Source organism: Balaenoptera acutorostrata, chromosome 9, assembly GCF_949987535.1.
Source record: "Balaenoptera acutorostrata chromosome 9, mBalAcu1.1, whole genome shotgun sequence".
Lineage (NCBI taxonomy): Eukaryota > Metazoa > Chordata > Mammalia > Artiodactyla > Balaenopteridae > Balaenoptera > Balaenoptera acutorostrata.
The window spans coordinates 45,241,260-45,266,301 of record NC_080072.1 but is presented as its reverse complement, the minus strand read 5'-3'; the positions used below and the strand labels follow the sequence as shown (position 1 = coordinate 45,266,301).

The 25,042-nt window shown below is 50.4% G+C and overlaps 1 protein-coding gene across 12 annotated transcripts in view; it reads left to right on the top strand.

The window, feature by feature from the left end:
* MICAL2 (microtubule associated monooxygenase, calponin and LIM domain containing 2) overlaps window positions 1-25,042 on the top strand; it is a 237,624-nt gene that overhangs the window by 4,341 nt on the left and 208,241 nt on the right. For all 12 annotated transcript variants that reach the window (XR_009009189.1, XM_057552292.1, XM_057552287.1 and 9 more), the window contains exon 2: window positions 20,034-20,104. The gene's annotated coding sequence lies outside the window, so the exon portion shown is untranslated. The remainder of the gene's footprint in view (window positions 1-20,033; window positions 20,105-25,042) is intronic.

The window sequence follows — 25,042 nt, the reverse complement described above, 5'->3', positions numbered from 1 at the left end:
ACCCATTTTCAGAATGAATGACACTGGCATGGAAGCCTCTGGAAATTTTCTTGGTAGGTCCCTGAGCTTTTATTTCCCTGCAGAAGGCAGCCAGTTCTCCATTTTCTGCCAAGTTGGGCTCTCCTGCACCACCTCTTCCTGCTGCATCCTCCCCAGCCTCTGAACACCACCTCCTTCTCTGTCCCTCCATCCCCTAAGCCCTCCCCTGCCATTGGTGAACAGGATGCTGTGGGTACCTGGAGAGAGCTCTGGGCTGTTTATGACTGCTCTCTGGGGTGTTTATGCTGTAATCTCTTCAGAAGCTCCAGCAGATGTCTGTTTATTGCTGAAACTTCATCTTTATCTTCAGCACGAGAGAAGAGAGGCTATTTTTAAAGATCTTTAATTGACAGGGCTGCACACCCCGGCCTAGATTGCCTCCAAGTTTCATTCTTCATCACACTTACTCTCTACCCATTTTGAAACCCTTCAGATCCATGCTGAGAGACCTTATATGTCCTGATTTTAGGGCAGCACTTAAATTTGGCAGGCAGTTGTAATCTCTTAAAAAGGTAGGTCAGGGAAGCAAAGGCAATCAGCCAACTGTCTTTTTCCGGGCTGGGACAAATTGGGAAAGTGAGAGTAGCATTTCTGTGTCCACAGAAACCAACATCTGCCCCTTCCTTTCCCCTGTGCTGGGAGAGGCCTGCCCCCTGCATGCTGCCTGCTGATTGGCTGGGAGATCTTTAGGCTTAGCTTTCCCTTTGGACTCAGGTGGGGCTCAAGGTAAGGAGGGAGTGGAAGTAGGGTAGTTTCAAATGATACCTCCCAGGAGGGAGGAAGAGGCGGAGGCCGTGAGTCACAGAGCCTTGGGATGTCAGATTGGAAGGGCCCTCTTGGGATCATCTAATTCTCACTCCTGCCTCCTTGTTTTTTACCTGTGGGGAAACTGAGGCTCAGAGGCTTCTTGATACTGAGCGGAGGCCAGGAGGTGTGGTTCCTGGCTCAAGGGCACCTAACCAGGTCAGAGTCAAGTCTGTTCTCCATCCTCCATTTCTGGCAGGCTGTGAGCCCGTGACCAGCCTCGGGCAGCCTTACTTGCCGGTGGCCTTTCCTTTTGTATCACCAAGCGACACCCCGCTTTCTAGCAGCTCTCCCATGCTTTGAATTTAGGATATATACCCTGGTAACACTGGCTTGCACAGTGGTTTGGTGCAAGATCTTTCCTTATCAAAACACCTCCCCCAGAGCTCTGGGGCCTATAATTCCCACCATTGTCTTCAGCCCTTGTCTCCAGAGGGCCTTTGTTAAAAATATAGAATTTAATTGGGAAGGATACCATGTTGCTTAGTTTATCTCCAGTTAGCTGTCCTCTGAGAGCTAAACCTTGATAGAATGGGGGAGGAGTCAGCTGGAAGTAGGTGGAGGAGGGAATCAGAAAGGACTGTAAATAGGGTGCTGTCAGGGCCGGCATGGAGCATTGTGACCTAGGCTTCTTAGCTCACGGTGCACAGCTGCCGTGCCGGGGGTGCTGTGCTGAATGACAGGAGCAAAGCCTTCATCTAACTCATGGAGAGAGGTACCTTAGATAAGTTCATTCATGCCCACACATCAAGATAAGAGTTTGGAATGTGCTTTAGACAGTCACACAGTGTGGGGCAGTCAGAGGAGACTTCCTGGAGGAGGTGGCACTTGGTCCCTGAGATGGGCCTTGGAAGATAGGATTTCCATAGGCAGAGATGGGGAGAGGTAGAGCACAAAGAGATGTAGAAACATGAGGGTATGTTCAGGGTGTCACGTGGTGGAAACCTGGGGGCTGCCTGGGGGAACTGTGGAAGCCGAGGCTGGAATCAGGCTAGCCCTGAGTGCTGGGGAAGGGGTGGGTATGGCCCCTAATCCTGCAGGTAGTGACAGCCGTTGGAGAGGGATGGTCAGAGCGTTCCTTCAGGCAGATCAGACTGCAGGATAAGCTTGTGTGGGAGTCGTGGGTGGGGGATCTGTTAGGCCTGCACTGCCCTCCATGCGTTGGACGGGTAAACTGACCAGACTGTAGCCGTTGGTCTGGACCAAGGAGTGCCCGGGGGGTGGGGAACAGGGAGGTTGGGGGCACTTAAGGCTGGGCCCAAATAAGGCCTTGTCTGCACTTTTGCCCCACCACCTTCCCTGTGAAGGGGGTCAGCTTGGGCAGCCCCTATCTTTCAGTTGATCAGGAGGGCAGCCCATTTGGAACCCCTCAGGTAGGGTCTTAGAATATGGGACATCTGTCACTTTCTGTGCCACCAAGTGCGCCTGTCCTGCGCTTTTGCAGCCCTGTCTTCTGCAGAAAAACAGTAACTGCCCCTGCTTTTCACCACCTCACTACAGGAGGTCATTCCCCTCCCTTGAGGTCAGCCTGAGGGGGGATGGATTTGGGGGTCGTGGGTGCTGAGCCCCTGGGGGTGGGTACCCGTAGATCAGGAGCAGGCGTTACCTGCCTACACTTGGCTGAGGCAGCAAAGCTGGGCTGGGGCAGGGACCTAGGTGAGTCCCTCCTCCTTCATTAGAATAGTTTCTGCAGGCGTCACCCACTCACAGGGCGTTGTGGGCCATCATCGGAAATGACCGATTCTCCCCCTTCTGTGATCTCATAAGCACCTGAATATCCCCTTCAGGTGGGTGCTGTCCTTGGTATCTGGTGCCCACTTTGACCTCCCCAGTGAAGCAGGAAGCCTGTGTGGCCTGGGGCTGGAGTGGATGTCTCCAGGCGGCTGGAACACTTTGTGGGGGCAGTTGGCTGACTCCCCAGCCTTTCCCCAGCCCTCTGGACATCCTGGCCCTGGGAGGGGACAAATGCTGAGCTCAGCTTCTGCCTACTCCAGTGTTAACCTGGCAGGTGGGAGGCACGGCAACCTGGTGTGCTTTGACATTTGAGCAGGGCAGCTGGCACCTGTTCTCTGCCATAGACGTCTCAGAAACACCCTTGCTTTATGTGGTGGAATAAATTGCTTCTGCAGGGAGCAAATGGCATGAGCTTCGTGCCCGTGGGAGCTATTGATAGGGGGTGGGACACTAAAACGGCTTTCCTCTTTCTTTCTTCTCCTAGCATCTGCGCTACCAATGTGAGACCACGTTGGTCCATTCATTGATTGCTCAGTTGAGCGCTCAATTCATTCATTTTGCCAATCAAGACTTCTGGACCACCCTCTATTTGAAGCAGGTTGTCACAGACCGACCATGGCTTTGAGTGGCAGTAACACCTTGGGCAAGCCACTGAATTTCTCTGAGCATCAGGTTTCTCTTCTGTAAGATGGGGGTGATAGCGCTTGCCTCACAGGGGGCTGTGAGGATTAACTGGGACAGGGTGTGTAGCACACCTGTCACATGCCTGGCACATAGCAGGCATGTAGGTGGACCCCAGCTGGCCCACAGGAGTCTGAGAGCACACGTGTGGGCGGCATTCCTCTTTGCCTCAGGTCTCCCATTCAGTACTGTTCCCTAAATGGCTTTTATCCTTAAGTGGTGACTTTTTGAGAGAATAACTCAGTCTAAGCACATAGGTGGGTAACGAAGAAAGATGGGCCACCTTTCTGTTTGTGGTGAGGTTTTCTCAATCAGACCTTGGGATCACAGGGCTGCCACATTGGTGCTTGATTTCCCCACTGTGTTCCAGCCTGGGCTTCACATCCGAGGTGACCCATTCCATCTCTGGACGGCTCCTCCTGTCACTTCCCTGCTGGCTCCCTATAGCTTCTGGCATTTGGTCCTAGTTCTTCCTCCTTGAAGCCATAGAGAAGGAAAGTCTAGTCTCTCCTCCCTGTGACAGCTCTTCAGATACTGTTTTTTTTTTAAATCAAATCTCTGATACCATAGATTGTAAGATATACCATTATTTTATGAACCTTCAAGAAAGAAAAACTGCTTCCAGTTACACTGTGGAGCAATACTGTGTTATCACTTAAAATGTTTCTATTTACTGAAAGAATTCTTAGACTTCAGACATAAGTTTTTCTTCCATATCGTTCCTGCATGTACATCAAAAGGAAAATAAATTATTAACAGCATTTCTAAAACTTAGTCACTTTCAGAATCCAAATCTTTCAAATCACTTTTTGACTCAGAGTTATCAATATGTTTGGGTTCTTTTTCTTTTTGACATATTATATTCCGGTAAAGTGGTGATGTATTTCTTAATCTCTGTTGTCTTTGGAATTCTTTTATCCAGGACTCACATTTCTTCCTCAAAGGGTCCTTAAATGTTCTGGCTCTTGAAATGTTGAGGGTTGCAGTTGTCCAGATGTGTCACCAGGAATAATAGTCAAATTTCCGTATGACAGTGACAATGGGGCGATGACAACTATGCCCCAGCTGCATTCTGGCCTAGAGAGATTGTTACATGTTAGGGGATTATAAGGTAATTCTGCTTTCAGACATTTTATAACTGAAAAAAAATGCACATCTCCTAACTAGTGCAATATGATACTTAAAGACAGCCCTCTTGTCCTCTCTTTTTTTTTTTTCTTTTTCTAATTTATTTATTTATTTATTTATTTATGGCTGTATTGGGTCTTCGTTTCTGTGCGAGGGCTTTCCCTAGTTGCGGCGAGTGGGGGCCACTCTTCATCGCGGTGCACGGGCCTCTCACTGTCGCGGCCTCTCTTGTTACGGAGCACAGGCTCCAGACGCGCAGGCTCAGTAGTTGTGGCTCACGGGCCTAGCTGCTCCGCGGCATGTGGGATCCTCCCAGACCAGGGCTCGAACCCGTGTCCCCTGCATTGGCAGGCAGATTCTCAACCACTGCGCCACCAGGGAAGCCCTTGTCCTCTCTTGAGTCTTCTTCCAGATTTACAACCCATGATGTGGGTTCAGGTGTTTTCCCATGGTTCTCCTTTGAACAAAGTCCATTTTGTCCATATCCTTCTAATATATCGAGGCTAGTGCCCAGACCCATCTACCATGTTCATGGTTTGGTGTGACCACAGCAGAGGAAGGCAGCTATCACCTCCCTAGTTCAGGCCATTCTACTCCTTTTAATGCAGCCCAAGATTGCATCAGCTTTTCTGGCAGCTACTTCACATTATTGACTCACTGACATTACTCCTGACCAGATCTTTTTTTTTTTTTTTTGGCCGCGCCATGCAGCTTGCGGGATCTTAGTTACACAATCCATAATTGAACCCATACCCCCTGCAATGGAAGCGCAGAGTCCTAACCACTGGACCGCCAGGGAATTCCCCTGACCAGATCTTTCTAACAGGGGGTGTTGCTAAGCTGCTTCTCCCCTGTCCTCAGTGTGTGTGGCTTTAGAATTTAAGTGCAGAGCCTCCTATTTTCTTTCCATCTGATTCAGAACAAGCGTTTCTGTTAAATTTCAATGGGTTAAATTCTGTGCAACCCTGTTACCTTGCGCTCTTTCAGGATCCTGTTTAATTAGTGTGCCTTCCCTAGCATCACCCAAGTCACGGATAAAATGCTTATCAAGAGAGAGCCCTCTGCCAGAGTCCTCCCCTCGTAACATCATCTTTCATGGGCTTGCTTGGGGAAGGTAGTCCAAGCTGCTCCTGCTTAAGTCTCTGCCTTTTTGCTCTCCTGACCTCTGACCAGATGCCTTCTTGAGTCTAGTTATGCCACGTCTATTGAAATTCTCCATCAACCATTAAGCATCCTATCACAGAAAGGCATGAACGCTCCTTGACATCATGTGTTCTCTGTTCCCACAGGGCTCTGGGACTGCCCCACACAGATGCAGTTCAGCGGTCTCATCTGCCAGAGTTCCCAGTGTTCTGGGCCGGCCAGGGGGCTTGATGTCATTGAAACTATCTAAATATCCTTTTCTAAAAATCCAAGCTTCCCCCGACCCCCCTTCCCAGCCCCCTTTCTCATCTCAGTGTTGGATCTTTATGTGTCAGTCTAAGGATAGCTCTCTTTGACGGAGGCCATCGTGTGTCTAGAGTGGGAGCCGAGGTCCAGTTTCCCAGGGTCCCTTTACGCCTCTGGACCTCTTGGCTCAAGACGACCCCCACCCCTTCCTGCCATCTAGGCATGTCGTGCAGCCGCAGTTCATCCTGGGCTGGCCTCCTCCAGCTGGTGCTCTGAGGGAGGCCCTGCCTCACTGTCTCAGGGGCTTCTTTGGTTACGCATCCTTCTCCCAGTGATGGGACCTGCGCTTTTCAACAACTGGCCTTGTCAAGGCTTCCTGTACAACCACGTGGCTCTATTCTCTAACACTCACGTGGCAGCTGTGGTGAGCCCGGCACCATGTGAGGGCTCTGTAAACACTAACTCACTTCATTCTTGTTCCAGCCCCATGAGGTAGATACTCTCATTATCCCCACTTACCAATGAGGAAATTAAAGTGCAGAGGGGTTAACTGACTTGCTCCAGATTTCACAGCTAGGAAGGGGAGGGGCGGAATTAGCATCGAGTCAGTTTGCCCCTAAGTCCAGCTCTGAACCATAATGGTGAGCTGCCTGCTTCCTAAAAGGCCCCATCTTTCCTCCTCCTCCTCCTCTTCCTCCTGCCTCTCCCTCTGTCCCCCTGCCGCCCCACCTCCATCCTCAACTGCACAGCTAGAACTGCATTTCAGAGTGTCTGAATCATTTACTTCCTCATTCTTGGGTCCTAGAGCCCTTCTATTCTTTTAGCAATTTGAAGTCTGTTTCCTTAGAGTCTCAGGCACCAACTTCCCCTTCTTGGTCCCTCCCAAGTTCCAGAGGAAATGATTGCTTTTCCTCCGCAGTTCCTTCCTGTGTGGCCCTAGTCACTACCCATTCGGTCATTGCTGTGGGAATTAGCTTAGTCCCCTTCTTACAGACGCTTCCTCTCTCTTCTGGAAGATGAAGTGCTTGGTGAGGCTGGTCAGAGCTTTTAGCCGGTGGGGCTTTAGTGCCATCAGGGTGGTTGATCCCCTGCCTGCCCCCCCGACCTTCAGGGCTCTCCTCTGGCTGACCTGGGATCCGGGTCAGCCACAGACCAGTGGTACCCACGGTGACTGGACCATTACACCTCAGTCTCCTCACACTCATGTCCTCCAGAGTACTCCCTCAGCCTTCTCTCCTCACACGCATGTTCTCCAGAATATCTCTGTCTCTTTGTTTCATGGGCCTTTCGCACAGACCCACCTCTCTATTTTTCTATAGAGATATTCTGTCTCCCTGCCCTAGTCCAAGTCCATTCCTTTAAAAGAGAAAAGCTGGGCACAGAGAAACGTGTATAGTCTGCTGTCCGTAATGGAAAGAAGACAGATTTCTATTAGCATGTATGTACATCAACACCTTCACGACACACACGAGCGACTAATAACCGTGGTTACCTGTTTCGGAGCGGGGACAGAATGGGTAGATGGGACAGGAGTAGGAGGGGCACATTTCCTGGATACATCTGTGCTTTTTGATTCCTTAACCCAGTGATATGTTTGCTATTCAAAATTTTCAAAAGCATAGATAATCTGGGAGTCCTGACTGGCGAGTTGTGGAAAGAGGATGACTCACCTGGTCAAGTCGGCACTCTGCCTCGTGCTGCCATGTGGGCCCAGTTCCTCAGGTGTGAACAGGCTGGTCACAGACCACTTACCTCACAGTGAGGATGCCGGGAGACCCTCCCCTGGAGCTGGCATGGGCCCAGCGCATAGAGGGTCTGCAGCACACAGGGCCACCTCCCTCCTCCCTGACTCTCATCTCTCCAAGCTCAGAAGTAACTTGAGATTTTGCTGCCTTTTGTTCTAATCTCAGTTTACTTAGAGCTGGTGCTCAGCAGGCATACCTGGGCCTCAAGTGTTGGTTTTCTGTGGTAAATCACCTAAAACTTAACACCGTGGGTTTTTTTTTTAAATTAATTTTTTATTTTTGTTTTTTTCACCATTTTTTTTGTTTTTGTGTTTTCTCCTCTGTTGAACTCCCATATTTGAGTAAATGGAAACACTCTGAATGTCTGGGTTTGCCTGGAACAACTATGTCCTTTCCTTTTCCAGACCTGTGGGACTTTGCATATCGTTTCTTTCCTAGTCATCCTCATCTGCTCAGCACAGGGGGGCATGATTAGAACGGGTCTGACACCCTCTGAAAACACAAGCCCATGACTGGGTTTGCAGACAACCAAGGTCAGAGCAGGCCCTGAAAAAAAAATTCAGGGCACTGGGAGAAACCAGTCCAGGTACCTATAATTGAGGAAGTGACCTGATTGGGAAGGTGACTTGCTTATGTTGGGCAGTTAATTAAGAAGCATACATTTAGCACCTACTGTGTGCCCCAGGCCCTGTGCCATGGGGATGACAATATGGTTAAGGCCCAGCCTCTCCTCCCAAAACGTTCACAGTATTCTTGAAAAAACAAGATACACGTGTTAAAAAAAAAATTAAGTAACAGGAGATTTTGGTAACAGTTCAGCTCATTCATAGAAGGCAAGTCACAAAGTAGTTCATGACTAATTTCCATGTGACTGGTGGAAACAGAAGAGGGCGTGGGGAGTGTTTTCTAGAGGCTGGAGAGGGCCTGGAAGGCTTCCTGGAGGAGGTGGAGGCGGAGGTGGCTACATTTGATCTGTATCTTGAAGAGTAGGTGAAGTGCAGATGGATAAGTGGGAGGAAGATGAGAGCACCTCTAGTGGTGTTCAGGCCAGGAGGAGTGGGAAATGGCCTGGTTTGAAGGTGGGTCTCAGAGGGAGATGAGGCTGGGCAGAGGAGTTTAGGACAGATGCAGACTGCCTTCAATGTGATAGATTTTGTGTGTGTGTGTGTGTGTGTGTGTGTGTGTGTGTGTGTGTGTGCATGTGCATGTGTGTGTGTATGTGTGTGTGAACATTCAGAACAGGGATGGGAGGATGAGGACCCAGGGTCTTATAGGGAACTCTGGTAAATCCTAGGAAGGCTTTGACCTCTAGACATTTTAATCTAGGCCTGTCCTCCAGAAATGTTCTCAGGAGCAGAGAGGAGGCCCAGAAGCATGCTAGCCATACCCCCACCATTGTTCTGTTTGGACACTTGCTTCTTAGGCATTTTAAATGTGTATTCATTCATTCATTCATTCAGCAGGTACTTATGAGTTCTTACTCTGTGCCAGAAACTGTTCTAGGTGCTGCAGTTACAGCAGGAAAAAAATAGGGTAAAATCCCTTGCCATGTGGAACTTCTATTCTAGGAGGGAGAGAGAGACAATAAAGACTTAAGTTAATGTGTGAGGCCAGGTGATGAGAGGTGGCTGCAGAACACTAGAGCAGGGAGGAAGCTAGAGTGTGCCGGGTGCAGGTGGAAGGAAGCGGTGGCGGGGAGGGCTGTAAGTTTAAATAGGGTGGTCAGGAAAGGCCTCACTGACTCGCCCTGTGCTGGGACTTATAAACCAGCAAGTGAGAAGGCTGGGGCCCAAGGGAAAGATGCCAGGCCAGACAGATCCTGTGGGGATCTTGAGTCCTTCATTGATCCTCTTCAACCCATTGGGGTCTTCAGCTCTAGGCAGCAGGGACCCTTAGAGTGTTCTTGAGCAGAGGAGTGCCACATATGGGAAGATGTCCCTAGTGGCTTTGTAGAGGATGGGATATAGGGGGCTGAGGCAGAGAAGCTGAGATACCAGGAGGAGAGGACCAGGGCCTAACAAAGCCCCTTAGTTTGACATTTCCTACCTGGGAGCAGTGGGGCAGAGCTAGGGAGCGAGAGCAGTGGGACAGGGGTGAGGGTGAGAGTGGAACTGGCAGAAGAGGGTGATGGCAGAGCTTAGGTGGGGAGGGGGGGTGACAAGCAATCCCCGAAGTTCTTAGAATGTGGGGCTTAAACATTCTTGCTGTGACTTTTCTTTCATTATTTTAGTATTCTTTCATTATTCTGGGTTTGAATCCTGGCTGAGTGACCTTGGGCAAGTTATTTAACCTCTCTGTGCCTCAAGCTCCATATCTGTAAAATGAGGGCAAAATGGTACTTACCTTATAGGCACATTTTAAAGAGGGTGAAATAGGTTATTGAATGTAGAATGCTTAGAACAGTACCGGGCATATAGTAAGTTTGTATATTATAGTATATCAGCTTGTTTGACAGTCTTGTTTCTCTCTCCCTATATGTGTATGTATGAGTAAAATTAATGTGTTGGACATATTCTTTCTGTTGTCTTAAAGCTACATCAAATGAAGAAAATGATGCTTTTAAGGATTAAATGAGGTAAAGCATGTAATGGATTTAGCTTAGCGGCAGATGAATACTAATTAAAAGCACTACTATTACCACCAAATATTATTGTGAAGAAAATAATTTTCCAGTGGAAACCCTTTGTAAAGTCATGTGATTCAACCATAACGTGTTAAGTTTATGGTGTGCCAGGTGCTGCACTAGAAATATTATCTCATTTCACCTTTGTAACGACTGCCTGAGATAAACACTATTAACCACATCTTACTGATGAAGAAGCTGAGGCTCAGAGAGGCTAAGATTTGCCTGAGGTCACACAGCAGAGTAAGTGGCGGAGCCGGAATTTGCGAATTTTTTTCCCTCTGATATTGACTACCTTTTATAATAAGAAGAAATTGCTTCATAAGTGATCTGTTATATAAATGTACATTGACATATAGGTTCTTACATCCGCCTCCCTTGGTATTTGGTGCCCACATGGAGCCTTGGGGAGTGCAGAGGTGTGGCTAACTTCCAGGACAGACCAGGGGCAGTGTCAGAGTGGAAACCCTGGCCCAGCAGTCAGAGCTGCCCAGGAGCAGGAGAGGCCATGAGTGAGTCAGCGCCCTCCCTCAGTGACTCATCCCTGCAGGCCTTATCAGAGCCTTTCAGCTGCCTAAAGAGTCTGAGATCTGTCTTGGCTGACCACGCCCTAGAGCCTGATGGATTCAAATTCCAGTTCCACCATTTACCAGCTCTGTGAGGCCAAGAGAGGAGTGAATTTCTCTGTGCCTCAGTTTGGTCATCTGTGAACCCATTCACAGGCTTTTTATGAGAATTAAATGAGATGGGCCATGCAAATACTTAGAACTGCCATACATAGCAAGCACTCACAAAGACTTAACATTATGCTAATAATTATTATGTTATAATATTATTACAAAAGCCTCCCTGACCTCTGAGGCCAGAATAAAATGTCCTATCCTCTCCACACTCTCCTTCCAGTAACACATTTTTATTTTGCCTTATGGTGCAAATGTGGGTGTAGCTTTCCCCTCACCAGACAGTGAGTGCTTGAGACTGGGCAATAGGTCTCGATCAATGTTTTTGCAATCCCTGGAGACTTGTGCCTTGTCCTAGAAGGTTTGCCGACTAGGATGGGTTCCCAGTTTCCCATTTCCCTTGCAGCCGAATATTCTGACCTGAAGCCCCCCACCTCCCAAGACTGTGGGAAATGTCTGCCGTTTCTAAGGGCGCTTTACAGTTTGCCAAGCACGTTCACATTCACATTTCACTCAGTCTTCACAGTCATCCTGTGCGGTAATTGGTTATTATCTCCATTTAATAGGTAAGGAGATTGAGGCTTGGCAGAGTTAAGTAATATGCCCATGACTCGTGGGTGGAAGGTAATGACCCAGGCGCCCATGCCCGTGCCAGGCAGCCTCCGTCTGGAGGCTCAGGTTGACCATCCCTGCAAAGCCCTTCATCATTTCCCCTTTGCTCTTCTCCTGAAGAGGGTGGGGAGGAGACCATGTGACCACCAGACTTTTCTGCAGTTCTACTTTTATCCTCTCCCTCCTCCAGGTCCTGTTACTTCCAAAAAAGCACATGATGGTGGGCTTGAGCTGAGCCAATGATCAGAGTTGCTTAAATCATCTCAACCCCATTCTCCCTTCTCCGTGGGTCCAAGGCCTAGGTTGGGCTTGATGGGGAGCTGAGGCAGTGGGAGGGCGTTGTAGCTTTTGGCATTTTGGAGCAGACGTGCCGGGGGCGGGGGTGTGGGGTCTGGTGGGTGAGGGGGGAACCTGCACTCAGAGGTGGAGGAGGCCGGCATCCCCGGCTTCACCCAGGGGGAAGACCAGGCACTAGGTTCAGGGCTCAGAACCACATCCAGGGTGCAGGGGGCTGCTGGGGGCCAAAGCAGAGACTGCTGGGGTGGGGGCACTTCCTCTTCAGGAGACAAACAGGCAAATGGTCCTTCCAGCTAAGGTGGGACTAGACCCAGGGCTCCAGGATGGACTGTAATCCAGACTTATCAAACTCTAGGGTTGTTCCTTAAGCGGAAGAATTTTCCACTTGGTTCAGGTTATTGAAAAAGTACCTGCAACGTCCCAGGAATATGAAGTCCAGTGAGACAGGGACTCTGCCGTGAGGAGCTTATGCACCACAGCCTCCTTTTGACCTGTGCGCTCTTCTCCCTCCTGGGAACCTTGAATGCCAGGGGGGCAGTGGTGATACTTCAGTGCGTATGGCAGTGTTCAGATTCCCAGCGTCCTGGAGCCTGGGCTAGAATCTGGGTCTGGCAGGTCGGCGCAGCAGCACAGGCTGGGAGTTGGCAAAAATGTCTGCTCCTGCAGTTGGGTTCTAAGCCTGCCGTGGGGAGGGAGGGGTTATTGGGCCTTTATAATCATGGTTTTTGATTCCCTCTGTGATTATCGTGTGACCAAAGGAGCAGTCAGAGGAGCCTCTCTGGAGTGTGGGTGAGAAAGAGCCCGGGTAGAACGGCCACCAAGGTAACAGCTCAGGTGCCCATAACCCTTTCTCTCTTCCTCCAGCCTGGCCAATCTCTGCTGCCTCTCTCTGCCTGCCTGCCTGGGTCATCCCTGCCTTCAGCTCTTTGCTTTGTTTCTCCCAGTCTCTAGTGCTTTCCATTCCTCCTTGGCCTGTCTCCATCCTCACCCTCCAAGGCTGAGATTCAGCCCTGCCTACTTCACAAAGGTTTCCTAAACCCTCTCAGCCAAAACTCCCCCTCTTTTCTCCATATGCCTCCTGGGTGGAGAGCCAGCAGCCCCCAGTTCAGCATTTACATGTTACATAATGTGTTTTGAGCACCTGTCAGACAGCAGGCAGCAGAGCAGAGACTAGGACTTTGAAGTCTGATGGGCCCGGGTGTGTGTTCTAGTGCTGGTTCTTATGAGCTGTGTGACTTTGGGTAGGTGCTTTGATTTCTCTGAGTCTCAGTTTCCTCATCTGAACTGGAGGATATGGTGCCTGTTTCACAGGGAAGTTGTAAGGATCTGGTGAAATAATCCACACAAAGCACTTAGCACACAGTTCCTGGCTTATAGTAAATGGCTAACATGTGGCAGCCTTTGTTACTCTTTGACACGTATTATCTTATTTAATCCACACTCTAGTTTTTTTTTTTTTTTTTAAAGTTTTTACTTGATTTTATTTATTTATTTATTTATTTTTGGCTGTGTTGGGTCTTCGGTTCGTGCGAGGGCTTTCTCCAGTTGCGGCAAGCGGGGGCCACTCTTCATCGCGGTGCGGGGACCGCTCTTCATCGCGGTGCGCGGGCCTTTCTCTATCGCGGCCCCTCCCGTCGCGGGGCACAGGCTCCAGACGCGCAGGCTCAGCAATTGTGGCTCACGGGCCCAGCTGCTCCGTGGCATGTGGGATCTTCCCAGACCAGGGCTCGAACCCGTGTCCCCTGCATTAGCAGGCAGATTCTCAACCACTGCGCCACCAGGGAAGCCCCACACTCTAGTTTTATAAGGTAGACATCATCCCCCCAAGGTCTTAGTACGCACAAACAGTGAGGCTGGCATTCAAGCCCAAGTGCTGGCTGGCCCTGAGGCACTGCTTCTCCTTCTGCTGCCTCTGCTTCCCAAGTTCAGACCCCTAGTCCCTATGCTTTTTGGTATTCTTCACAGTTTTAGCCACGAAACTCAGCACATGTTTATTGAATGGTTTTTCCTGGCTGATTTGATGGGAACCAGGAGGAGCAGGAAATGGGACCCCCTTGAGCGTTCCATCCCCTTTCAGACATCTAGCTGATCAGCTTGCCCACGGGTCCCTGCCAGCATACTGCACACCATTCCAGCGCCAGGCACTGCCCAGCAGCATGATGCGTCATTGCGCCCAGCCAGGGAGGAGGGAAACCAAATCGTGCCCTGAGGGCAAACCAGCCATTTCCTTTTAATGTATTTATTTTTAAATCGCAGAGAATAAAGCTATGAAAAGAATAAGAAAAGTAAGGGAAATACTTGCCTGGGTAATCCCCCACGACTGCCCCAGTCGCTGCCTGAACCCAGCTGCCAGAAAGCAAACAAAAACCCTTAGCTGGCAGCGAGGCTCTGGGGAGCGTGTGGCATTGTAAAGTGTGTGTCCTGTGAGGGTCAGCGGGTGAGGCTCCTCTGGAATGGCTTACTGAACTGTCCCACACCCACGGGTGCAGCCGGGGCCCTGACGAGGCTGCTCTTCTTAACGTTACTGTAGTCAGGATGCCTTTCACATCATCTCAGATCATGGTTTCCAGTTTTTCTCCAGAAAACATTGGAAGCTGCCGCTTCCTTCTCCAGCTGAGTCTCCTCTGGTACCAGCCGATGTCTGTGTCTGCACAGTCCTCACCCCCACTGGTTTATGTCTGTGCAGACCTTGGCATTGAGCTCCCGGGGCCTGTGGAAGAAGACAGCTGTGTGTGCTGGTTGGCGTGCTCAACCCACAGCTGGAGGCGAGGAGGAGGGGGAGGCGGCCAGTGCGGTTTTTTAAAATTTATTTATTTTATTTTATTTTTGGCTGCGTTGGGTCATTGTTGCTACGCGCGGGCTTTCTCTAGTTGCAGCGAGCGGGGGCTACTCTTCGTTGCTGTGCGCTGGCTTCTCATTGCAGTGGCTTCTCTTGTTGCAGAGCACTGGCTCTCGGTGCGCGGACTTCAGTAGCTGTGGCTCGCGGGCCTAGCTGCTCCGCGGCACGTGGGATCTTCCCGGACCAGGTCTCGAACCCGTGTCCCCTGCATTGGCAGGTGGGTTCTTAACCACTGCGCCACCAGGGAAGCCCGGCCAGTGTGTTTTGATTCTTTGTTTTTGCTACCAGGCCAGGGTTTGGGTTTTTGCTTTAGTTTTTCTAAATCTCTTTAAAACACCTCTGAAGGTGGAGCTTCTTTCCCTGGAGGGAACTAAGAGGGTGCCGTTAGAAGGCCTGGAGGAACAGGAAGAGATTCTCTCTGGGTGCTGGCCCAGGAGGTGGCAGGAACATGATACAAAGTAAAGATAATATTGTTCAGCCCATGCTGTGTGTCAGCACTGTAGTTGTACCTGCTGAGTCAGAATCTCTTGAGAAAAGTGACTGAGAAAAAAACAAAAACACCCCCCGCCCCCCCCCCAAAATAAAGAAACTCTCCATGGGATTCTGACAGGCATATCCTGTGTAAAACCCACGGATACATGCCGTCTTGTTAACATCACGCCGGAGCTCTTGGAGACTGAAATAACTCATGTTCAGAGAAGGAAACATCAAGATGCTGCCTGTCCTGTCAGTGTCTGGGAGGCTGTCTCTGGGTGGGGTGGGGGCTGGTTGTGGATGAGGGGCTGCAGCACATCCCACCTCCCTTGAGTGGGTCTGAACACAGGTGTGAGTGGCAGCAGTTGTGCCTGGGCGTAGAGGAGGCCTCAGGCTCAGGGATCAGAGTGTGCTGGGGAGGTGGCATGACAGGTGCACCAGGCAGCAGGCACTAGCAGCGTGACCTCAGCCAGTTAGCTGCTGAGCTCTCTGAGCCTCAGTCTCCTCACCTGGAAAGTGGGTTGGATAAGCATCCAGCTCCTAGGGCTGTGCTGAAGGTTAGATGACGTCGTACCAGTGAAAGGGTCATTTAAGGGCTCAGACAAGCTAATTCCTCTTCCCTCACCCGCCCTCTAAATAGAGTTGTTTCAAGGAGCTTCCCAGATGTTTTCCTGTATCACCATGAAGCAGTGGAAATCAACTGTCTCCTTCTTTCTCTCCTTGCCTTTTCCTATTGCTCATGGCCAGGGGGGCCCATATCTGAGGCTGGGTTCCCAGCCCAGGCCCGCAGGACTGGGCTATGTACTTTTTTTCGTTCCAGCATCTTCCTCTCCCAGGAAGGTCATTGGTTCAAGGGCTATGGGCGGCTCCTCTCACCTCAGTTTGTGGAGACGCCTTGCTGCCCGTGTTTGCTTTTCCCTGGCTTCCTGGGTCTCACTGAGAGTGTGCAGTGGGCTTTTCTTCCTGGGTGGGATTTAGTGATGATAAAGCAGCCAATTGTTGACTGCTGCTGTTAGTGGGGACTCTTTGGGTTTCAAGTGATAGGAACCCAACTTGAATGAGCTTAAGCAAAGATGGGATACCTTGGAAGGTTCTAGGGGAGGTACAGAGACTCAAAGGAGGCACTGCAGAATCCAGCCCCAGAAAGAGAACACCCAGAAAGGTGACCTCCAGCATCCCTGGACCAGCACCCCCTACCTAGTCCATGGATACAGGCAGCTCCCAGCTGACCCCACACAGCCCTGTACCTGACCCAGGAGGATCAGGCCTTCCCCAGGGGTTTTCTGATTGGAACTTGGCCCAGCTTGGAGCACATGCACACCCTTTGTACCTAAGAATGTGGCCGAGGAGGAAGGATACTCTGATGAACCTATCTTGAGTCCCATGCCTGCCTTTTAGGCTGGTGAGTGAGGGATGGGGTGGAATCTGATATTGGAACAAAGGGAGAAGGATGCTAGTAATGTTAATAATTAAGCAGAAGGTGAATATTTTTAATTTAAAAAAATGGAATTTTATTTATTTTTTGGCTGCATTGGGTCTTTCTTGCTGCACGCGGGCTTTCTCTGGTTGTGGTGAGCAGGGGCTACTCTTTGTTGCAGTGTGCGGGCTTCTCATTGCTGTGGCTTCTCTTGTTGCGGAGCATGGGCTCTAGGCACGCGGGCTTCAGTAGTTGTGGCACGCGGGTTCAGTAGTTGTGGCTCGCGGGCTCTAGAGCGCAGGCTCAGTAGTTGTGGTGCACGGGCTTAGTTGCTCCGTGGCATGTGGGATCTTCCCGGACCAGGCTCGAACCCGTGTCCCCTGCATTGGCAGGTGGATTCTTAACCACTGTGCCACCAGGGAAGTCCTCTGGAGATGAACTTTTATTGAGTGCTTACTTTGAAGTAAAAATTATTCTAAGCTCTTTACTTACAGGCCTCATTTAATCTTTACAATCAATCCTATTTTATACACCAGGAAGCTGTGGCACAGACAGTTTAAGCAATTTGCCTAAGGTCACATAGCTAGCTAGTAGGAGAGCAGGGATTGAACCCAAGCAGTTTACTCCCAGTGTGCACCTAACCACCCACTCTGATGCAGACGATACAGCAGATGCCATCTCCCAGCACTTACTCTAAACACCGGGCTGTCCTTTACAGCATTATCTCATTTCATCTTCAGAACAGCCCTGTGGACTAACATTATCCCCATTTTTAGATAAGAAACAGGCTCACAGAGGTTATGTGACTTGCCTGGGGCCACCTGACTAATTTAAAGTGACAGAGCCGAGACAGGAACCCAGGTTTGCCTGATTCTCGGGCCTGAGCTGGTGACCACTTTGCTGGGTGGCCTTTGTATTCAGACATTCCTCTTGCTCTCTCAGGTGCTCCCCTGGCAATTGGGATGAAGAGCGGTCCTGGCTCAGCATCTGAGCCTTCATCCTCTGTGCCGAGGGCTGGGCGTGGAGAGCTCTGCTTGGCGCACGCCGCTGAGGGGCTGGCTTTGTGGTTCTGAGCTGGTTTTGGTGTGTCTCACACTAACTCATGCCTAAGGGTTCTTGAACAAGCCCTCAGTGCATCTAAGCTCTGGATTTCTTCGTTCCACCATTCAGCAAATACTGGTGGAGCGCCTAGCGGGTGCCAGGCCCTGTTCCAAGTGCTTGGGGTTCCTCAGTGAGTCTCTGACTCTATGGAAGTAGGAAGGTCCCCAGAGTTCCTCTCACATCCCTCGGGATCCATGAGGTCACTCAAGCTCACGGGAAACCTTTCCTGCACCACCTAAGTCAGGCCCACAGGGACCTGGAGACCTCATACGTCTTTGCTTGGGATTGGCATGATGGCAAAACTGAAAGCAAAGATTGTTTCCTCTTTCCGATTGACCACAAAGGGCAACATGTCAGGGAGCAAGCGTGGGCATGGGCTCCGGCCAGCTCCGCCGTGAGTTCCAGGCTGCTGTGGTCGGTATGGATTGAGGCTGGGCCGTGCCTCAGTTCTGCCCTCTGTGACGTGGCTGTACTACCTGCCTCACTGGGTTGCTGGGAGGATTATCTGGGATAGCACATGCTAACCACCTGTCGTGATGCCTGCCTGCGGGTTAATCCCTCCCCCTCCTTTTAACAATAGGCTAGCTTCGTAGGTGTCTCTAAAAGTCAGGGCCTGTGGATGGGGGCAGTTCGAAGGGGTCCTTGGTGAGGATATCACCAATTAGTTCAAGCTCCTCGTTTTGCAGTTGAGGAAACTGAGGCCCCTCGAGGGGAAGGAAGGTGCTTGGCCTTAGGACCTTCTGGTTTAGTGGAGTTAAAGGGAGCTTGAAGCATGTTTGGCTGTTGGTCAGATGGAGGGTACAAGTTGGCCCTAGGAGTGGCTGGATCGCAACGTGTGCCCAGGCCTATGTGGGAATCTGACTGGTGGTTAGCCCTTGTAGACTGGTCCCGAAATGCCCACCTCCATCCAACTATGCGACAGCCCAGGCAGAACCTCAGAGAGCCCCCGTTCCCTGCTGTTGGTCTCAGTAACATCCCAGGGTTGGTAGGGGCTTCCGTTCCTGACATCTCGGGAGCAGGGGCGGCCCCTGGTTCTCATACCCGGCTAGACTGATAGCGGAATTCTGCACCAGGATGTCCAGCTCCCCGACCCACTGCACCCCGAAACGTCCCTTGAAAAGCAGGGGGGCAGATGGGTGGAGACCTCCTGACTCTCTGACTTCTGGCTCAAGGCAGCAGCACAGAGCCTGCAGCTCAGGCTGATAGAATGTGGCCGAGGCAGGCCAGCCTGTTGGTCAGCTGCCACGGGCTGGAGAGGTGTGGCTTGATAACGATGATGGGGACGGGGATGAGGATGACTGCAGCTTCCGCCCAGGTGGCTGCCGTGGGGCGTGCGGGCCCATCGCAGCGGTGCTGGGACACCTCTCACCTCAGCGTGGTGGGAGAGACCGTGAGCACTGGGTCAGCCAGGCCCGGGCTTGAGTCCTGCCACTCCCTGGGGCCTTGACAAGTGCCTTCTGCCCTCTAAGCCCCTATTCCTGTCTGCGAGGAGCCACTGAGACAAAGCATGTCTGGTCGCTAACAGTGCTCGTTCCGTGCATGGCCAGTGCTCAGTAGATAGTTGCTTTTCTCCCATTAATAGTCTGAGGATTCTGAACAGTGAGTCCTAACTCTTAGGCTCCAAATGCAGCCTTCTGTGTACTAGAGAGAATATGTACGTGTTTCTGTGGGCAAGTAGCCCTACCACCTTGCCGAGCAAAGTGAGCGTATGTCCACGGAGTATGGCGATTGCCTCTTGGCGATCTCAAATCTTACATGTCTTTTTCTTTTTTTTTTTTTCTTACATGTCTTAAGTTTTGTCCTTTTGAGGCCACCTTTTAGAAAATTGGGATTGTGAAAGTAAATCCTTAGAATTTTTGTAACTCCAGGCTCCATTTTCCAAACAGGTGTAGAAGCATTTTCTGCAGAAGAAGTGGGATATAACCAAATCACTAAGGTGGTCATTGGAAGCCAAAATCATAATTTGTTTAGGAAACTCAGCCATGATCAGATAGTCCACGCTTATGACTTCCTAGTTTATTCAGCATTTTGGACCTTTCCACCTTGGAAATATGACAAATTTTACATTGGTGACTTGTTACCAAGTTTTTACACCAGCTTGATTTTGCTTCCCTCATGTCCTAAGCTTAGAAATTCTGGCATTTTTTATTTTTACTGAAGCAACTAATGAAGCGTTCTTTTCCAGATCCATCTTACTTTCTCTGCAAGCCTTTGTGTAGAGGTGTAATAAGCCTTAGGGTACCCAGCCAGTGGCAGACAAAGGAATGTGTTTAACCGTCTCATAATTCCTTTCTTCACATGAAAAACTTGGAGCACGAAGAGACATTCTCTGTCCATTTCCTCTTGTTGGGTAAAGTGTTACTACGGGACAGAGTGCACAGCATGTGGAACCTCTTGGTGGGGAGAGGAGAGGAGACAGTAATGTAAGATAATCTACTTGACATTCCTTGTTGGGCTCTTGTTTTTAAAGGAATATGGCAACCTGTGCATGGCTTGTCCTGGGAGGAGCTGACTTCAGCCATCGTGATGCCTAAGAATCAAGTAAGTAAGTCACATTGGTGGATCTCTTTTCTGCCATTGAGTCGCTCCTGCGGGGCTGGCTTCAGGCTTTGGAAAGAATAGGGGTGCTTGCACTCTTCCTTCGAGCCCAAGTGAATGTGACCCCTATGAAGAAACAATGGCTGGTGAAAGCCCTCTGTCTTTGCCTACCACCTCCAAGGCCGCACAGCCCTCCCACGCTGTCAGAGAAGGGAGTGTGGCAGGGATTGAGACTGAGATGTGTTTGGGGACATGAAAGACCTGTGTGACTCAGTGGCCTTTGAGTGGATGGAATCTCTGTCCCTGTTCCCCTAAGTAAGACCAGCAGCTCAGCTGTCCTGACTCCACTCCCAGCTCTGATGCTGTTTCCGTCTCCTGCTGGCCCAGGTCTGTACCAAGACAGGAATCTGGCTGGGTAGCTTCTGCAGGGAGTGACTTCCAAGCATGGTAGACCATTTGTCCAAGAGTTGCAAATATGATCACAGCATCTTCCTCTGCTTGGGTTCCATTGTCAGGAGAGCAAACCTGTTCGTATCTTTCCGTAAATTCAGCAGGTGCATGGAGGCGTAGGGTCTGGAAGACTCCGTGTAAGTGAAAAATAATGACTTGTTTGGCATCATCACTTTCATGAACTATGTAAGAGCCTTCCCACTGCTCTCCTGGCCCTACTCTGTCCCCTTGCTCTGTCCTCTTCAATGCTGCCAGAGACCTTCCTCAAAGACATGTCTGCCTGTCACTCTCACACTGGCCTTCAAGGGCCCCTCCAGTGACTTTACAGACCATTTGTCCAAGAGTTGAAAATTCCCTTTCCTTTCCTCCCAGCTCCACTGGGGAGCTCCAGTCGCACAACTCCCGGAACGGATCTCCACATCCAGGACATGTGTTCCCTCTGAGAAGCTTCCCTCACTCTCCCAGCAAAGTTGGGACCTCCTCCTCTCTCCCCTAGCACTTTGTTCAGATCTCAGGTGTGTCACTGGCTGAGTCGAGTTTTGTCCATTTGTCTGTCTCCCCACAGCTGTGGAAGCCTGGAAGGCAAGGACTCGTCTTCCAACCTTCCTGTCTGAGCCGGGCAGCGCCAGGCTCCTCCCATGGCAGGGGAGCAACAATGTTTGTTGGCTCAAGGAGTTCAGGCCCTGAGGTTTCTTCAGGGCTTTATGGCTCACGAAGTCCTATCTTCTGTCTCGTGGGGGCCTCGTACCTGGGGAGGGGTAGTCAAGTCATCCCCATTTATTTTTTTTTTTATTTTTTTATTTTTTTATTAATTAATTAATTTATTTATTTATTTATGGCTGTGTTGGGTCTTCGTTTCTGTGTAAGGGCTTTCTCTAGTTGCGGCAAGTGGGGGCCACTCTTCATCGCGGTGCGCGGGCCCCTCACCATCGCGGCCTCTCCCGTTGTGGAGTACAGGCTCCAGACGCGCAGGCTCAGCAACTGTGGCTCACGGGCTTAGTCGCTCCGCGGCATGTGGGATCTTCCCAGACCAGGGCTCGAACCCGTGTCCCCTGCATTGGCAGGCAGATTCTCAACCACTGCGCCACCAGGGAAGCCCCCCCATTTATTTTATAGACATGGAGGCTGAGGTCTGAGCTCTGAGACTATAGGCTGTTAAGGTCCAAGACCCACATCTCCTGTGAACCAGGCTAGTCTGGTTTCTATAACCAAATTTTAAAATTAGAACCCAAGAGGTTATTTAGAGCAAACCCCTCATTACCTGATAGGGAAACTGAGGCCTGGTCTGAGGGTTATTTTCTCAAGGTTGCATGACCCACTGCTGTCCAGTGAAGATTTGGAAGGCAGGTCCTAGATTTCCAGTCTAACTTTCTTTCCACGCCCCTTCTCTCCTCCTCCGCCTCCCTTCTGTATACAGATGGCTATCAGAGAGCATTTGGGGACCATCTGCCTGCATTTACAGGAGGGTGAAGAACTTACAGAATGCCCTGAGTCAGAGGGAAGGTAGACATGAATAAAACTGACCCTGCCTCAGGAGCTTCCCAGGAGGTGTGAGACCAGGGGTGGCTGGTGTCTGGGGGCTGCAGAGCCCAGTGGAGGGGGGGAAGGAGGGGACGGTGAGGCTGGGGCAGGGTACAGGCCCCAGAGGAAGGGCAGCCGGCAGGCATGGCTGGGGATTCAGAGGCTGGCCTCGTGGGCACTGAGGATCCACGGTGGAGGGGGGGGCTGGGGAGGATGAGGAGTCCGTGTTGAGATCCTGAGCAGCAGCGTGAGAAGGGGTTGGCAGGACCTAGGGGAAAGCTGCTTTAGTGGTTCTGGTTCTTAGTGTCTGGCCAAAGAGGTCCTGATCAGCCAGGCTGCTGTGGCCTGAGAATCCCTCCCGTTTCCTGGAGAAACACAGAAAATGGAGTGCGTGCATAGAGGAGGGTTGAACGATAGACAGTTCTATCACTGTCTGAAATGTGTATGGGGAGGGAGGTGTGTGCATTTCTGGCCGGCTCACCTCTATTGTGCTCAAATGAATTTTGTTTTGTTTCTGATTGACCACCCTTCCAGTTGGTCTTTTCCCCCATCTCAATCTTAGGGCTCTCCTGAAACATTCATTCCGTCCAGACGTGATACAGGCCCACGTTGGTCCTGCTCTTTCCAGTTTCACCCTGCCCCTTCTTGCAACTTCCTGGACACACAGACTGGGAGCCTGGTACCGACTGCAGGCTCCGTCTCCACTGGCAGGTTGAAACATACACTTTGCCCAAATTACAGAGAATGTGATGTTTGCCAAATAGGTACCTTGACCTTGAGTTGTTTTCCAAAACACGACCAGGCTATAAACTTCTGCAGGGAAAGTGTGCAGTAGCACATCATTATTGTTTACACCTTTGGCTTACATTACACTCTACATTTCATCAAGATCAGTTCATCTTCATAATAAGTAAATCTTCATTTACTCCCATTTCACAGATGAGGAATTTGACTTAGGCTGTGACCTGCCCAGGGTTAATGTAGCTGTCTATGGGCTGAGCTGGGCCACAGCCCAGGCCTCCTGTTTATAAATTCCCTCATCTTTATACCCTACTAAGCTTCACCCATATGCAAATTTCTCAAGGGCCAAGGACATAAGAGGAACTCAATAAATATTTGTTGAATGAGTGAACTTTGGTTATTTTTTTCCTTTTTTTGGGGGCAGGGTGTGGGGTCACTCTTACCCATAAATGGATCCTCTTTGGCAGCAAAGGGAACACTACCCTGTGAAGTATTTGAATTTCTTTCCACGATAAGGAACTAGTGAGTTCTCTTCTCACCCAACCTCACCTCCGGGAACTGGGTCACGCACACTGAATAATTAATTCCTTGAGTCTTTAACTCCTCCTGATGCTGAGATGATCTGACCAACATTGGTCTTGAAAGGTCCCTGGCAGAGACAGAGCCTGTTGTTTGTCATCATACACCTTCAGATGACCCATCTAATTGCTCACAGGGAATACTCTTGGCCTCATCAGGTCAGACTTCCAGCAGCTTAATTCGATTCCCTCCCGCCACTCATCCCCATCAATCTCCCCTAGACCAAAGGAGAGAGATCTTTGTGGGTTATCTTAGGTATTTAGGGTTCTGTAGGGACAGGAAGGCCCACGTCTCCTTTCTCACTCCCCCTCTGAACTCCTTAAGATTTTGTGGCAAGGACTGGAGAAAGAGCAGCGGACCATGTCAGGTTGGGAAGGAATGCATGGGGCTAGGGAGGCAGTTATCAAAATATCTGCTGGGCCTGCTCTTTGCCTGAGTGACACTTGGGTCATGTTGCTTAGAGTCTGCAGGGGATCCAGCTGGCCTCATTAGAGCAACCTAATTAGATCTCGAGTTCAGCAGAGTAGAGTGGAAAAAAGAGTGGGCTGAGGTCAAAAGACCCACGATCTGGTGTTGGTTGTTCACAGCTCATCGGCATGGCCATGGGCCAGTTGCAGAACTTCACCTGCCCTCAGATTTCTTATTAAGGAAGTGAGGGAGGCACAGAGGGTTGTGGCATCTTAAAGGAGCCTCCTCGACTCCCAGTGCCCACTCTGCCTGTCCTCGTGATCAGCACCGTCTTCTCCTCCAGGTCGCCACCTCCTCTGCTTGCTTCTGTAGGCATTTTCTCCTGGACTTTGTAGCGTTGCCTCTCCTCTGCCCCACCCCGAGATATGCCAGAGTGCAGATAAAAACTGCCTGTTGCTGCCCTAGTCTCCTGCCAAGCAGCCTGGAAAAAAATGTCTAATGATTTGAAAGTGCATTGGGGACCTAGGAGGTACAGGTTGGTATAGGAGGGGAGTGGGATTAACCCGTGAGTGGAAAGAAACCAGCCCAGGTTATTAGGGGTTGTTGGGATATCCAAGATCTTCATGTCCCGAGGTGCCTAGACTCTGTCCAGTTGTTTGACCAAAGGATACTAGATATGTTCTTAAACACATGGCCCCAAGTTTATCATCTTCTTCCCTGGCCAGGCTCTGTGGTCAGGGGTGACCAGACACTCTGGAGCAATAATGGTTGTGGTGTTGGTGGAAAGCTGCTAAGGGGGAGCTAAGAGATGTCTCAGACAAACAACTAACACACAAAGGGCAAGGGTTGAGGAGGGTGGATCTGTCTCTAAGACTGATGATCTTTGGGCGTGAAAGCTGGAAAGAACCTACAGATCATCTGATCTATTTCTCCAATTTTATGGGTAAAGAAACCAAAGCCCAGAGACGTGACTTAACCAGACCCGTAAAGCAAGCTAGAGGTGGAACCGAGATGCAAGCCAGGTCTCCTGATTCCCAGCCTTGGAATCACAAACCTGATACAAAGTGGCTATTTCCCCAGTGCCATGTTGCCTCCTCTCATGGGTTCAGCCACTGCCCTTTCCACTCTTGTCCTTGACCCTGGGCTTGATTGTCCAAGGTGTTATCAGGGCCCACAATAACCTCCTTGTTTATCGAGGCCTAATAAAACCTGGGTGTGACATCACCTCGAGGTTGAGGCTTC